Raw genomic sequence first — 16,206 nt, forward strand, 5'->3', positions numbered from 1 at the left:
TGATTCTAAAAATATTAAACCTAAGAATTAAATGGAGAATTGCAAGGTCTTTGGTTGAGCAGTTGACCTGGTGCAGAAATCACTTTCACCACCTGCCTGATGGGTCACTTTCAATGACCAGGAGCTGAAGATATCTAAAGAAGTCTGCCTCATTGCTGGACAGTTTCTTAATGATAAATTTCCTGCTAAACCTGCCTCCATGTAAATTCTATCCATTAGTTCCAGTAATAACTTCAATCCATAACCACCTCATGTTCCACATAATTTAATAGAATGAAAAGAAATGTTCCCTTTAATTTGTGTTCAAACTACCTTCTTGAAGCATTTTGATGATTTCACTGGAATCTAAGAAGTTTGTGACTGTGCCCAAGTTGGCATTATGCATGTCTTTCCATGTTAGCTTTGAGCACACCCCAGCTCGTATTGAGTGTGGCGAAAGAGTTTTGTTTCTGTTTTTGTTTTTTCTCTTTCTTTCATGGACCTTGCCCCGGTCCTTGCCACTCTTTGGGCTCTCACTGTCTCTGCAGTCCTATTTTTGAGTGTGAAACCTGTAACTGCTCAGAGCACTTCCAATTACATTTTATATTCAGTTTTCATTCATCTATTTCTTTCTTTTCATTCTTTGATCTTCCTAACCATTTTTCTCCCTCCACCTGTTTTTCCATCACAAATATCCCAGTCAAGGCAGAAATGCCAATCTATAGCTTGTGTTTGAATAATAGGATGAAATGAAGTCCAGCTCTAAAAGCAAGGTCTGCCTCAGCATCTGTTGAGACAGCTGTTGTCCACCTTCAGCAATGATCTTCAAACATCAGCATACAGCCCTTATAAGCAGGCTAATATCCACTCCAGGATCTCAGGGCATATCATGGTCTCTCAACTATTCCCACTATTCACGCACTCCAAAATTACGAGTGCCTTCTCTGCCTAGTTCTGCGATTACTCTGTGGCACTGAGGTTAATCTTGTGGGCCCTACTCAGGTCCGACTCTTCCAAATTCCACTTATTGCTGAGGTATCATGTTCCAAATGTTAATATCTCAAAATGCCCATTTTTGCTGCTAGGTTTCTTGTCTATTTGTAGACTTCTGAATCCAGTGTCTTTGGTCATACTTGGACATATACAAGTTTCTTCTTGTAAATGTGGCCTAATTAGGGAGAAAAATTTCTGCACTAGTTATTTTTAAAAGTCAGTTCTATACACATCCACTCAGGTAAAATTGCACAAGCTCACCCTTGATCAGGGGCTGCTTGAGCCATACTCAATTAGAGGTCAGCCAAGACACAAGCACACCTGCCTGGCACATGCCTGTGCCCATCTGATGTGTACTAGCAGCTGAGCATGCAGCAATCACAAACACACACACACATACAGCCTGAAGTCTGAAAAAACACTAACTTAATCCCTCTCCCTCTGTCTGGTCAGGCATAGGCAGAACTACTTTTGATAGAATAGGTTATACATTCCTGAAGATTTCCCAGTATTCCAGATATTCTTACTCTTTGTCCCAAGGTCAAACAATATACACCTCTCAAAAGTTTCTTTCAGAGCCAACTTTGGCCCATCTTGCTGTAATTAAAGCCCATCCTGGGGGCTTACAATTTTTGCTTCTTTATTTATTTATTTATTTATTTATTTATTTATTTAAGACAGAATTTCACTCTTATTTCCCAGGCTGGAGTGCAATGACGCAATCTCTGCTCACCACAACCTCTGCCTTCCAGGTTCAAGCAATCCTCCTGTCTCAGCCTCAAGAGCAGCTGGGATTACAAGCACATGCTACCATGCCCGGCTAATTTTTGTATTTTTAGTAGAGACAGGGTTTCATCACATTGGTCAGGCTCCTGACCAACTGTCTCAAACTCATATTGTCTCAAACTCCTGACCTCAGGTGATCCACCCACCTCAGCCTCCCAAAGTGCCAGGATTACAGGCGTGAGCCACCACACCCAGCCTAATTTTTGCTTCTTTATAAACTCTTCTTCTTAATAATAATACTTAGTTATATACTTACCATTTGTGAGGCATCGTATTAGTTACCTTGTGACATTGTTTTGTTTAGTTCTCATAGCAGTCCTCTGCAAGATAGATTTTATTTTCTCCATTTTGAAATGAGAAACTAGACCATAAGAGGTTTAGTAATTCACATGAGATCATGCAGCTAATAAATGACAGAAGGAGGTGCACTCTGCCAGACTCCATAGCCAGAGTTACTAATACCTGGCTATACTTCTATCAGAAAAAAAAAAAAAGAGTTAAATAGATTCACCTTACAACTGTAATGAGATCTACATACAGAGTTCCGGAAGCAGAATCCAGGCCTCATTAAAAACCTTCAGAGCTGTTAATTACCTCTACCTGATTTAGCCCCCAAATAATGTCCTGTTATCTAAAGATCAACAATACTTTTTCTAATTTCACTTTAAACTCCTGAATAAAGGGGCCAGTTAGACTATAAGTAAGTTGTTGTGCAAAAGGGACACAAGACTTAAATCTCCTCTTTCAACTCAGAGCCACAGGAGAACAGAGTATCAAGAAAGGGATCAGAGCATTTCATCTCTTCTGGTCCACATGCTCTTTGACCAGCAAGGATTTGGGAACCATGCTGAAATCAACCAGCCAGTGGTGAGGAAGGAAGGTAGGTGGCTAAACCAGCCCTGGAAGCCTGCATCTGGGCAGGAGACTGCTGCACAGCAGGGCCTCCTTCATGCGTGACCTTCTCAAACCATCAGAAGCAGTGGCCAAGAGGACGAGCTTGACTTATGGTGCCCTCACACTCCAGGGAAAGGGGTGCAGGGTGCCAGGAGGAATGTTAGAACTAGGCGACTCAGCTAGTGGTTATCAGTTGGGGTGGGGCATAGGATCTCCCAGGCGGGCACTCAGACATGTTGACAGGTGACAATGCGCTAGCAGCCCTCACTCTCAGCGCCTCCTCGGCCTCGGCGTCCACACTAGCGGCGCTTGAGGAGCCCTTCAGCCCGCTGCGGCACCGTGGGAGCCCCTCTCTGGGCTGGCTGAGGCCGGAGCCGCCTCCCTCTGCTTGCAGGGAGGTGTGGAGGGAGAGGCCCAGGCGGGAACCTCGGCTGCGCTCGCGGGCCAGTGTGAGTTCTCACCAGCGCGGGCTTGGCTGGCCCCGCACACGGAGCGGACGGTAGGCACCGCCGGCTCAGGGCAGTGGAGGGCTTAGCACCCAGGCCAGTAGCTGCAGAGGTTGCGCCGGGTCCCCCAGCAGTGCCAGCCTGCCAGCGCCACACTCAAAATCTTGCCAGGTTTAGCTACCTCCCCGCAGGGCGGGGCTCGGGACCTGCAGCCTGCTATGTCTGAGCTCTGCCCCCTGCGGTGGGCTCCGCCGCAGCCTGAGCCTTCCCAAGGGGTGCCACCCCCTGCTCCATGGCGCCTGGTCCCATCAACAGGCCAAGGGCTGAGGAGGGCAGGCGTGGCTCGGGACTGGCGAGCAGCTCCGCCTGCACTGCTGGTGCAGGATCCACTGGGTGAAGCCAGCTGGGCTCCTGAGCTGGACGGGGACTTGGAAAACTTTTATATCTAGCCAGAGGATTGTATGTGCACCAAACAGCACTCTGTATCTAGCTAATCTGGTGGGGACTTGGAGAACTTTTATGTCTAGCTAGAGAATAGTAAATACACCAATCAGCACTCTGTGTCTAGCTCAGGGTTTGTAAATACACCAATCAGTACTCTGTGTCTAGCTCAAGGTTTCTAAATACACCAAATACACCAATGGGTACTCTGTATCTAGCCAACTCTGTGTCTAGCTAACCTAGTGGGGACTTGGAGAACTTTTCTGTCTAGCAGTCTGTGTCTAGCTTAAGGATTGTAAATGCACCAATCAGCACTCTGTCAAAACGGACCAATCAGCTCTCTGTAAAATAGACCAATCAGCTCTCTGCAAAATGGACCAATCAGCAGGATGTGGGTGGGGTCAGATAAGGGCAGGCTGCCGGAGATAGCGGCAACCCACTCGGGTCCCCTTCTGGGCTGTGGAGGCTTTGTTGTTTCGCTTTTTGCAATAAATCTTGCTGCTGCTCACTCTTTGGGTCCAGGCTGCCTTTATGAGCTGTAATACTCACCACGAAGGTCTGCATCTTCACTTCTGACAGCCAGAGTACAAACCCACCAGAAGGAAGAAGCTTCAGACACATCTGAACATCTGAAAGAACAAACTCCGGACACACCATCTTTAAGAACTGTAACACTCACCGGGAGGGTCCACGGCTTCATTCTTGAAGTCAGTGAGACCAAGAACCCACCAATTCCGGACACAATGTGACAGTGAGTTGTTGCAATGACTGAGGGTGCTGTGGGTAATTAGTGGTCAGGGAACATTCTAAATATATTCTAATGTGTGGGACAGTCCCATGCAATGATGAATTGCCCATTCAAAATGCTACTGGCACCCCAATGACTGAGTCTCCTTTCTAAATTTATAGATGAGGGAGGATTTCAGTGAATCTCCTGAAAGAGATCTAGAGAAAATTTGTTCTACCCACTGTTGTCAGTGCAAATTCAGCTCCTCCAGGAAAACATTTTATGAAGGTTGTTACTTCCTCTTAAACTCATCAAGAGAGCTGCAGCTTCTACAAATAGAAAGGGAAATGGTGTTCATTGAAGTCATCAAATCCTGCATTAAATATAGTAGAGATGATCTCATTTTCTCTTGGAAAATGAAAAATCTGTGAGTCAGATGGCATTGGAAGAAAGGAAACTGAGGCTCAGAGAGGTTGAGCAAGATGACTAAGGTCACACAGCTCATCTGTGACAGAGGCAAGATGCCAACTCAGCTGTCCCAGGCAGAAAAACACACAGTCCTTTCATGGAGCCCTGTGAGGTCAGCCAACACCCACTGGGTGCCCTAAACCACACCTCAGCTCTTGAAGGCTCTGCCAACCTGAAGCAAAATCAAGAGAGGCAAAGTTCATCTGAGAGCCGTCTCTCCTCATATGGTTCCCTCAGTTTCATACCTTCACCACTTGACTTGGCCTGTAGAACCTGGTTCTCGATTGCTGCTGTCAGAAGTTTTGCTTTTGATGCAAAAAAACAAACAAAAAAAAAACCAAACAAACAAAAAAAAAACCTTGAACATATAAGAAAGGAAGTTCCTGTGGTGGAAGGGGAATGGGGAAGGGCATTACTGCTAAGGAGAACACCTTTCTACAATTATCACCGTTTTACAACTTTCCCTTCCATAAGCTAGTCTTTGGGACCTGTTGAGGAAATTTCCAGGCATGTGCTTTGTGCTTCTGACCAACTCTGACGGCTTTTACTTTCTTTCTAAGTGACTTTGAACCATCAGGACAGCAGGGAAGGGAATTATAGTGAGGAGAGATCTGGGGTAGGGAGGGAAAATGGTGCTTCAGTGTGGGCTCTGAGATCTGCAGAAAAACAGGAAAATGAAAAAGAACAACAGTGCCGATAAGATAATGGCTCATCTTGGCAATTTAAAAAATTCTGATGTATTTACCAGAAAGTGATTGGACTGAAATTTCCATTCTATGATTTCCCAACTTGTGGCCTTGAACAAGTGCCTTAACACTGCTGAATCTCAGTATTTTCATTTGAACAAACAGAGTGGTGATTTCCACCCGACAGTGGTGGTGTTCAGAATGAACATGGAAATAAAGCAGCGAGCACATAGTCAGGTCTCAATAAGTAGAAGCAGCTATGACTGATGCGCTGGAAAATGGACTGCACAACATGGCTTTACATAGGAGAGCGCTAAAGAGCTCATCACCTCCAAAGCTCTGACTCTGCTTTAGGGGAAGAAGACTGTCAATCTATTCTCTTACTCTAAAGAGTAGGTGGGGGCGGGGAGAAGGAGCAAGGAGGGGAGTTTTCAGGGTAACAAGACTAATCAGGATTTCACCATCAAAGCAAATATATCCAATTAACAGCTATTAAAGAAGCATTTTCTGGCACTGTGCACAATGAAGGCCATTCTACCTAGTGGAAATTAATCTTAATTATTGGTACCTGCATACATACGTGCAAAGGGAAGCAACTCACATTAATCTACATTAAACTTAATAGCAGTCCGTGTATTATCTATTCTGAGTCAAAATTGACTGCTGGCCCCTGTGTAGATATCTGCAGTGCTAACTCAAGTAATTACAGTGCAGTGGGTCTCAAAGACACAATTTGCTCCCTATATAATAAATCAGCTGCTAGAAGCTTTTTATAATTAAAAACCAAAAGAAAAAAAATAGAACTGTATAGGCAAATGTCATTTTCTTCTAAGGGAAATTAGGGAAAAGAAAAGCATGTCTCCTTGTTGCCTAGTCTGAAAGGGGAAGGAAATACATGTCTCTGATGGATTCCTAAACAAAGAGAGAAATAAATACAGTGGTAGATTTTCAGAAGTATGGAAAAGAATGGTTTTAGAATCTTAAATTTAAGGTTTCTAAGAGGCCTGCTATTCCTTTCCAAGGAGACCATATAAGGCTATCTTGGAGAAATGCTTTATATGAACTGGAATTTTCATTAGTATGGGACAAGATGGAAGGCCAAGTTGATTATATTAAATTCCACCTAGCAGGACCCATCGAATGACCATGAGATCAAGGAAAACTATGTTTGCTTCCTTCCTCCTGCCCACCACCCTTCCTATGAGGGCATCATGCATGGATTCAGTGCATCAGTTTTTAGAGGTTGCCCTCCCTTCCATAGATCTCTTTCACTTTTGTCACCTCTGCCTCCAGAAACCATGAGCCCTCCCTCTACCTCAACCACTCCAGCAAGTTAGGGCTTCTCAGCTTATTAGAATCCTACATCTACTGGTGCTATATGACCAATGAGGCTATCTAGTTCCACTTTAACCCCAGCCAATATTTCCTAAGGTATGATATGCCTGCCCCCACTGGAATTAAGCAATTCTCAGATAACACCCTGACTTCATTTGCTAAGAGCTTGTCAGCAGGCACACCATGGTCATGTTCCACATCAGAAAGGCAGCCTACCCAACCTGCTGTAGTTGGGACACAAGATCGCCCAAGCCAGATCTTCCCTGACTAGCCACCTGCCCCTACATCTCCTAGACTGCAGTTCATCTCAGTGTAGAGCCCTTCCTAATCCCCTACCTCCATTCTACCTTTTCTCAACCCTCACCTCTAGGAGTCCCCTGACTGAGCCTGCCTTCCCTCAACCCACCCAGCACCCCTCCTGGCTCCCAGCTGTGGCAGCCATGTTCAGTCATTCAGTTGTATGTACAATTGCACGTAGAAGGTGCCTCCCAGGATTGTGCAACTCGGTGGCCCAGATAACCCTTTGGCACTCGTCACCACCAGCTTGACTCCATCTTGGTTCTACACCCTGGGCCTCCTCCAGCCTGCTTGTTCCCTTTGCTCAGGTATGACCCTGCTCTCAGTCTCCAGGACTCCTCCAGTCAAAGCCCTTCCCAAGCTCTCATTCCCTCACTGGAAGAATCTAAGTCAATCTCTGATCCCCCTGGGATTCTTTCCTCCTGATCGCTGGTCCAACCTTTCCCCAGCAGGCCAAACCTCTCTTTCAGATCACAAACCCCAGATATCTCCCCTCATCCCAGCCTTGGTGTTTTCCCCATCCCTGCTTTTTAAGCTGTGCATAGCTCTTGCTGCCTCCTCCCACCTCTTAACCCTGACTGCTTTATTCTCTATTATCTGATAGTATCATTTAATGTAATTTTTAAGTTAAAAATCATGTACATGTTCCCTGTGGAAATTTTGGAGAATACAGGAAAATAAAGAAAGGCAGGTATTTACTACTCAAGCCTTCTTTTCATGGACATATGGCATACATGCAAATTTACAATATAGGTGTGGAATTGATACTGATTTTTTAAATGATTTTCATTCTATTTTTTCAATAACTAACATGTATGTACCCTAGTCTGTCAGCATCCTGCCCCAGTGGCAACCAGTGTTATCAGCTTGTTTTGTACTTTCTAGCAATAGCTCATTCACTAACAAGTATATATGAATATAAATGCAACTTTTCACACAAATGATGGGATTCATCACACTTTTTTATACCTTACTATTTTCACTTAAATATTAGAGGTTATATCATAGATGTAGATCTGCACCAGCTTCCCTTTTAAATATATCTATTTAATTAAAACAGTGCATAAATAACCACACCATTGGAGTTATGGCATAGCAACAATCGTGAGAAAGGTATTTGGCTATTGAAGTTCATATACACATTTCAGGGAGAAAAAAATCGTCAACTTAGAAAACACTGTTCTCCCTTGTATATGATTCTGCCTGCTCTCCTGACCACCCAACCTTATTAATAAGTGGCCTTCCAGACCTGCTTGAATACCTCTTGTAATGGGGAACTCACTTCCTCAGGAGGAGGAATAAATAAATATATTTAAAAGGGAAGCTTTTAGATGATGAGACCCTCATCCTGAACCCTGTGGAAATTCTTTAGCTTTTAAAATCTATTTCATCTATTTGGACACTGAATAGCTACTACTTGATATTGTTTCTTAACCATGTCATAGGGCATGGTTTTTAATTCAATTTTGACTTAATTTTGCCTTTTAACTTAATTTTGAGTTTCTAAAGGCAGAGACCAAGGCTTGGGTTTCTCGTGCACTCCTTTCCAGTGCCTGCCATAGTGCCACCCATGCTGCCCCCACAGAGCATCTCATTATCTTTGAGGCCTCAGTGAGCTCAGCACTTCTTCCAGACAGCCTTTCCTAACACCTCACCCCCAGAATTTCTCCAGTTATTGTAATTGTCTATTTGTGATCTGTATTCTTCATTGCTTATGCAAAACTTACCACTAGTTTTCAAAAACATGTATTTGTTTGGTGAATAAATAAACAAATAAATGGGGAACACACTATGACCTTTTCTTAAAAGACAGTGATGACAGAGTAGTGTCAGATTTCTCAAGGGGACCTTGTAGAATCTAAATACAAGGAAAGTTCCTCCCAGGATCCCCGGGACACGGACAGGGCTACCACTTGCTGTGTTTTACAGCCCTAAGGCTCCATTTATGATGCACCCAATCATGATAGAACATTCGGAAACACACAGTTGGAAGGTAGGCATCAAGGCCATGCAAACCACTTAAAATCAAGTGCCATGAAGGGTTCTTAGAGAGATTTCAGAAAAGTTTTTGAGGAGCAGAGGGAATGGAATTAACATTTCTGTGCTCCCATTTGTGCCAGAAATAGAGTTTGAAGTTAAAGATGAACTTGTCCTCTTGCAGGGAGGAAGAGAGGAGTCCTGAAATCAGCCCTAAAGAACACTTGTCTTTCCTGCCCCTCTCACCCAGAAACTGCACCCAGCTCTAAATTGGAATTATCAGCCAATCCACCTACAACTATTTCCTGAGAACCTATGAGTTAAAAAAAGACCTGGATCATGTCTCAGCACTCTTCTTAGCAACATACAAACACATTTACATGAACAGCAAAACAATACTGCAAGTGAAACACTTCTGTAAAATGTTCATACAAGATTCTTGTGGTAGAAGAAGCACGGACACCAAAGGACAAAACATTTGCATCCTGGCTTCTCAGCCATGTGACCTCTGGCAGTTTACTTCACCTCACTAAATTTTATCTCTGCAATGGAAATAAAAATGCCACCACATATGTGTCATGTGTAAGGATAAAGTGAAATATAATGAGATTATGTATGTAAAGGTGGGCAGAAAATGCACGTGGACTTTAGAAGGTGCTGGGCCAGAAATGGGGCACAGAAAGAGAGAAGTCTGAAGGAGCCAGAGAGAGAGGTCGTCTGGAGGTGCAAGGGAGGACACTTGACATATCCATAATTGTTCATTCATCCTGTTATTCTTGTCACTCCACAAATATTCAGGGAGCATCTACAAATGGTGAACAAGTCAGACACAAGGCCTGCCCTCATGGAGTTAACAGTTTAACAGGGATGCAGATGCTTAAAGAAATGATGTGAATTCAGCTCAGTGCTCTGAGATGCGAGGGAGAGGCGGGACATGGGAGAGGCTCCTCATTCAGATGGGTGGGTGTGGAGAGACTTGTTAGAGGCCAGTGACATCTCAGCTTTCAGAAGCAAGTAGAGTCATCCAGGCTGGTGGGGTGGGGAAGAGGAGATGGGAGTGGAGCTTTTAGGAAAGCATGCATCTCAGGCCTGCACTCCCCCAGAGAGTGAGGGAAAGAAGTGACCAGAAGACAGCCTCATAGGCCATGATCATGAGTCTGACCCACATGGTAAGTATCACCTTAAAGTTTCAACTGGGAGAGTGACACACATAGTCAGATTTGCATTTCAGAAACAGATTTGGGTGGAGCAGGGGAAGATAGCCAGGGAGACAAGTAAGGAGAGGGTTGCAGGAAACAAAGAAAGGTAGCATTGGACACTACGGAGAGCAGAATATTACTCAAAGTGCTCATGAGAGATTGGAGTTAAAGGTAGGGTGAGGAGGCAGTCAATGGTGGCCCCCAGGTGTCTGGCTGAGGCAGCTAGGTAAATGGTGGGGCCATTGACCAATATGAGGTTTTGGAGAAAGATCTTGAGTTTAGTTTGGGATATATCAAGATCGGGGTTCCTGAGAGATATCCAAGTGGAGTTGTCCAAGAACAGATGAGTACATGGACTCCATACCAGGAAATTCTGGATTGGAGACAGAAGTTTGGCATTATGTCAGCCCCCAGATAATGAATGGTTGCTGGGCTGCTGATGACATTCTACAGAGAGCAGGGGCAACAAGAAAGAGAGGACAGCCAGCAAAGGTCCCTCTAACAGGGCTCATTACAAGAGCCTGGAAATTAGCTAGAGAGGTGGGAGGGAATCCCACAGAGAGGGCAGTGTTACAGAAGCCAGGGAAAAAGAGGATATCAACAGGGTGAGGCAAGTCGATTGTGCTATGATGATGTCAGATTTGAGAAGTACTTTTTGGATAGGCCAAAGTGGAAGTCTCAGTGACCTTGGCAAATTTCAGTGGAGTGGTAGGAGTGGAATCCAGATTGTCAAGGTGGAGGAGAATGTGGGAGGTAGGAAGGAGGAGACAGCAAGTGCCAGCAAAGCTTAGCAGGCACTTACTGTGAAAATTAAGATGAAAGATAGGAAAGTACCTGGAAGGAAATATTTATAGGGTGAGTTTTGGGAATGATGCTTTTTGTTTGTTTGTTGTTTAAGATGGGAGAGATTTGATCATGTCTTAATGTATCTAAGAAAAAGCCAATACAAGAAAGGAAAAGTTTTAAAGATGTAGAAGAGACAGACGAAATAATAATAATAATAATAGTAGAGGAGAATCTCTGAGGAGATAGATGGAGATTGGATCCAGGAGGTGTTTCACTGGAACAAGAATGAAAGAAGATTCTGTGTATATTAGAAACTCTTTTGGGTTCAGGTAACAGTACACCCTCTGGGATTGTAACTTGGAAAGTAACTTGGAAAGTTGAAAGTCAAGCAGTAGCTTTTTGGTACTCTTAATTAAACTGTTCAATGTTGGCAGGGCTCAGAATCAACAGACCTGTGATTTGTTTCACCTTTGCCTCATGGTTGCAGGATGGCTGCAGCAGCTCTAAGCATCACATCCTTACACGCCCCATTCATAACCAGGAACCATGTGTTGGTAAAGGGCATAATTCTCTTCATGCACTTTTCTCTCAGAGGAAGGAAAAACATTTTTCAGAAGCACTTCACAAGACTTCTTGACACATCTCATTATGTAAAATTTGGACTTAACAGTCACGCACAAACCAAGGCTGGGTCCAATTCGCACCCAGCACACAAACAAAATCAGTGCTTCAATGGCAAAGAAGAAAGGGGCAACTTTGGGTTAGAAATAGTCGTGTCTGCCTCAAAGGTACAGATGAAGTAGGTCAGTGGGCTTGGGAGCAGGAAAAATGAATGAATTCTTCTGAAATGCTAATTTTCCCTCTAAGTTTGTCATCTGCTAAGAGTGAGAGGGAATGGGTTGTGGGTATGAGTTCTGGCGGGAGTGAAGAGATCTAAAATAACCACAGCAGAGAAGCAGGGGTGGACTCACTGGGAAAAAAACATCAAAATTTCCAAGAAGGTCCTCCACGGGGAGAATGATTGGGGAAGAAATTACAGACCAAAGGAAAAAGGAAAGGAAGAGTAGATCCACTAAAGGACAGCTCTGCCCCACATGGCCACATACACCGGGGTTTCCCTGCCTCACACTGTTGGCATTCTGGGCTGATTAATTATCTGTTGCAGGGCTGTCCTGGGCACTGTAGCATGTTAGCAGCATCCCTTGCCTCTACCCACTAGGTGCCACTAGCAAACCCCATTTCCAGTCCTGACTACCAAAAATGTTTCCAGGCATTGCCCAGTACCCCCTGGTGGGGGGAGGGTGGGCAAAATTATCCCAGTTGAAAACCACCTATGTGCACTATCTTATTTAGTTCTTCAGCGCAGAGATGGTGGTTCTGTTTTTGAGGATGAGGTTAAAAGCCCAAGAACACATAGCTAAGAAGAAATGGAACCGGAATTGAAGCTGGCTCTGCCAGAGACCGCATTCTTCCCTCTGACCCTGAGCTCCTCAACCCTGAGCCTGCAGTGCTCCACCAGCACCAAACAGGAAGTCATACCCATGGGCTGGCCTCTGCCTTGCCACTGGGGCTCTACACCCCATAGAGTAACTTTGAGGAGTAATCTGCTTTTTTCCGGAAAGAATTAGAGAACTCATAAACATTAAATCTTTACAAGAGCTCTATCTGCTCTTTTCAAGGAAGTCAATCACTTGGGTTAAAAAAAAAAAAAAAGAAAGAAAAAAGAAAAAAAATGTGGCAACATTTTCCCAAGGACTTGGGGAAGAAAACCACCATCCAGAAAGGAAAATCTTTGAAGTTGGAATGTGCTCTAGGCTGCCTCTTTAAATGAAAAATGTTATATGCCTGGGAAAGATTATATATGCCAAAACAATATGAGGGCCTCACTGTAATAATGATAGCATCAACTCCTTGCTTTCATCCCTGAGACTCTGTGAAGGGCCTTAAAATGAAATTTTATACAAGTGCACACACACACACACACAATATTTGAAAAATTCACACATATATCACTTTGCCCACCTCTCTAATGAAGGTGGAATGCGGTGGCAGATGTTTCACAGCTGTCCGGCAACCACCCTCCAACAGTTTGGGACAGGAAGCTGAGGACACCCGATCCAAAAGGAATTGCAGGGAGCGGCCAGGGAGGTAGAAGCTAATCCCGAGCATTGGGATTCTGCCAAATGCTTGGGATACCCTCCACGCCATTGTCTCATCCTTTATTCTAAGAGACCAAATGAATCAAGTGACAGGCATCTATCTGCATGTGAGAGGCCATGCCCTCCCCATGAAGAGAGTTGGAAATAGGAAAGATCCTTTCATCTGAGGGATACATACTATACACACAGCCTTCAGCCCAGCCTGAGAAAGCCAAGCCTATAGATTTGGTATCTAGGCCAGTTACATATCTTTACTCTGCTGAATAGCCATAGACAGAGTACCTATTGCAGAGATGGCTGCCCTTGCCTCTACCCTTTCAGAAAAGAGAAATCATTTCATAAAGAATGCCTCACTGCCTGGGTGCAGTGACTCACACCTGTAATCCCAGAGCTTTGTGGGGCCCAGGCAGATGGATCACCTGAGGTCAGGAGTTCAAGACCAGCCTGGCCAACATGGTAAAACCCTCTCTCTACTAAAAATACAAAAATTACCTGGGCGTGGTGGCACGCGCCTGTGATCCCAGCTACTTGGGAGGCTGAGGCACAAGAATCACTTGAACCAGGAAGGTGGAGATTGCAGTGAGTCAGTGAGTCGAAATCAGGCCCCTGCCCTCCAGCCTGGGCAACAGCAACACAGTGAGACTTTGTCTCAAAACAAACAAACAAACAAACAAACAAAACAAAAAGAACCTCACTGATGTGTGCGGATGGTAGAGGAGGAAGGGGGACAAGGGGTGGTATCTTGTTTAACTAGGCCAGGCAGTGCATCTATAAACACAAAGTGAGGGGAGAGAAATGAATAACTGTGGAGCCCCAGCTCATGCCAGGGCCTGGGTATTCCCACCAATAGGGTGAAAGTGTTCCAACTTTTCCATATCCTTGCCAACACTTGTGGTCTTTTGGTTTTTTGATGATAACCATTCTGAGAGGTGTGAGGTGATATCTCATTGTAGTTTTGACTTGCATTTCTCTGATGATTAGTTATTTTAAGCACTTTTTCACGTATGGGTTGGTTGCTTGTATGTCTTCTTTGGATAAATGTCTATTCAAGTCCTTCAGCTATTTTTTAATCAGGTTATTTGGTTTTTTACTATTGAGGTATAGGAGCTTCTTTTCTATTTTGGAAGTTAACCCTTTATCAAATGTTTGGTTTACCAATATTTACTGTATTAGTCCATTTTCATGTTGCTGATAAAGACATACCCAAGAATGGGCAATTTAACAAAGAAAAAAGTTTATTGGACTTACAGTTCCACATGGCTGGGGAGGCCTCACAATCATGGTGGAAAGCAAGGAGGAGCAAGTTACATCTCACATGGATAGCAGCAGGCAAAGAGAGAGAGAGCTTGTACAGAGAAACTCCCATTTTTAAAATCATCAGATCTCATGAGACCCATTCACTATCACAGGAAGAGCACGGGAAAGACCCCCATTATTCAGTTATCTCCTACAGGATCCCACCACATGTGGGAATTATGGGAGCTACAAGATAAGATTTGGGTGGGGACACAGAGCCAAATCATATCATTCTGCCCCTGTCCCCTCCCAAATCTCATTTATTCACATTTCAAAACCAATCATTTCTTCCCAACAGTCCCCCAAAGACTCAACTCATTTCAGCATTAACTCCAAAGTCCACAGTCCAAAGTCTCATCTGAGACAAGGAAAGTCCCTTCTGCCTATAAGCCTGTAAAATCAAAAGCAGGTTACTTAACTTCCTAGATACAATGGGGGTACAGGCATTGGGTAAATACAGTCATTCCAAGTAGGAGAAATAGGCCAAAACGAAGTGGTTATAGGCCCCATGCAAATCCAAACTCCAGCAGGGTGGTCAAAGCTTAAAGCTTCTAAATGATCTCTTTTGACATCATGTCTCACATTCAAGTCACACTGATGCAAGAGGTGGGTTCCCATGTTCTGGGGCAGCTCTGTCCCTGTGGCTTTGCAGGTAAAACCTCCCTCCCAGCTGCCTTCATGGGCTGGCATTGAGTGCCTGTGGCATTTCCAGGCACACAGTGCAAGCTGTCAGTGGATCTACCATTCTGGGATCTAGAGGATGCTGGTCTTCTTCTCACAGCTCCACTAGGTGGTGGCCCAGTAGGGACTCTGTGTGGGGGCTCCCACCCCACATTTCCCTTTTGCACTGTACTAGCAGAGGTTCTCCATGAGGACCCTGCCTCCACAGCAAACTCCTGCCTGGACATCCAGATGTTTCCATACATCTGAAATCTAGGCGGAGGTTCCCAAACCTCAGTTCTTTACTTCTCTGCACTCACAGGCTCAACACCATGTGGAAGCTGCCAAGACTTGAGATTTGCACCCTCTGAAGCCACAGTCCAAGCTCTACATTGGCCCCTTTCAGCCACAGCTGCAGTGGCTAGGACACAGGGCACCAAGTCTCTAGGCCGCACACAGGATGGAGACCCTGGACCTGGCCCACAAAGCCACTTTTTCCTTCTAGGTGTCAGGGCCTTTCATGGGAGGGCCTGCCACAAAGGTGTCTGACATGCCCTGGGGACATTTTCCCCATTGTCTTGGTGATAAACATTTGCCTCCTTATTACTTATGCAAATTTATGTAGCCAGCTTGAATTTCTCTCCAGAAAATGGGATTTTCTTTTCTACTGCATTGTCAGGCTGCAAATTTTTCAAACTTTTATGCTTTGTTTCCTTTTTGAAACTGCATGTCCCTAACAGCATCCAAGTCACCTCTTGAATGCTTTGCTGCTTAGAAATTTCTTCCAGCAGATACAAGTCATCTCTCTCAAGTTCAAAGTTACACAAATCTCTAGGGCAGGAGCAAAATGCCACCAGTCTCTGCTAAAACATAAGAAGAGTCACCTTTGCTCAAGTTCCCAACAAGTTCCTCATTTCCATCTGAGACCACCTCACCCTGAACCTTATTGTTCATATCGCTATCAGCATTGTTGTCAAAGCCATTCAACAAGTCTCTAGGAAGTTCTAAACTTTCCCACATTTTCCTGTCTTCTTCTGAGCCCTCCAAACTGTTCCAACCTCTGCCTGTTACCCAGTT

Source organism: Mandrillus leucophaeus, unplaced genomic scaffold (assembly GCF_000951045.1).
Source record: "Mandrillus leucophaeus isolate KB7577 unplaced genomic scaffold, Mleu.le_1.0 Scaffold25, whole genome shotgun sequence".
Taxonomy (NCBI): domain Eukaryota; kingdom Metazoa; phylum Chordata; class Mammalia; order Primates; family Cercopithecidae; genus Mandrillus; species Mandrillus leucophaeus.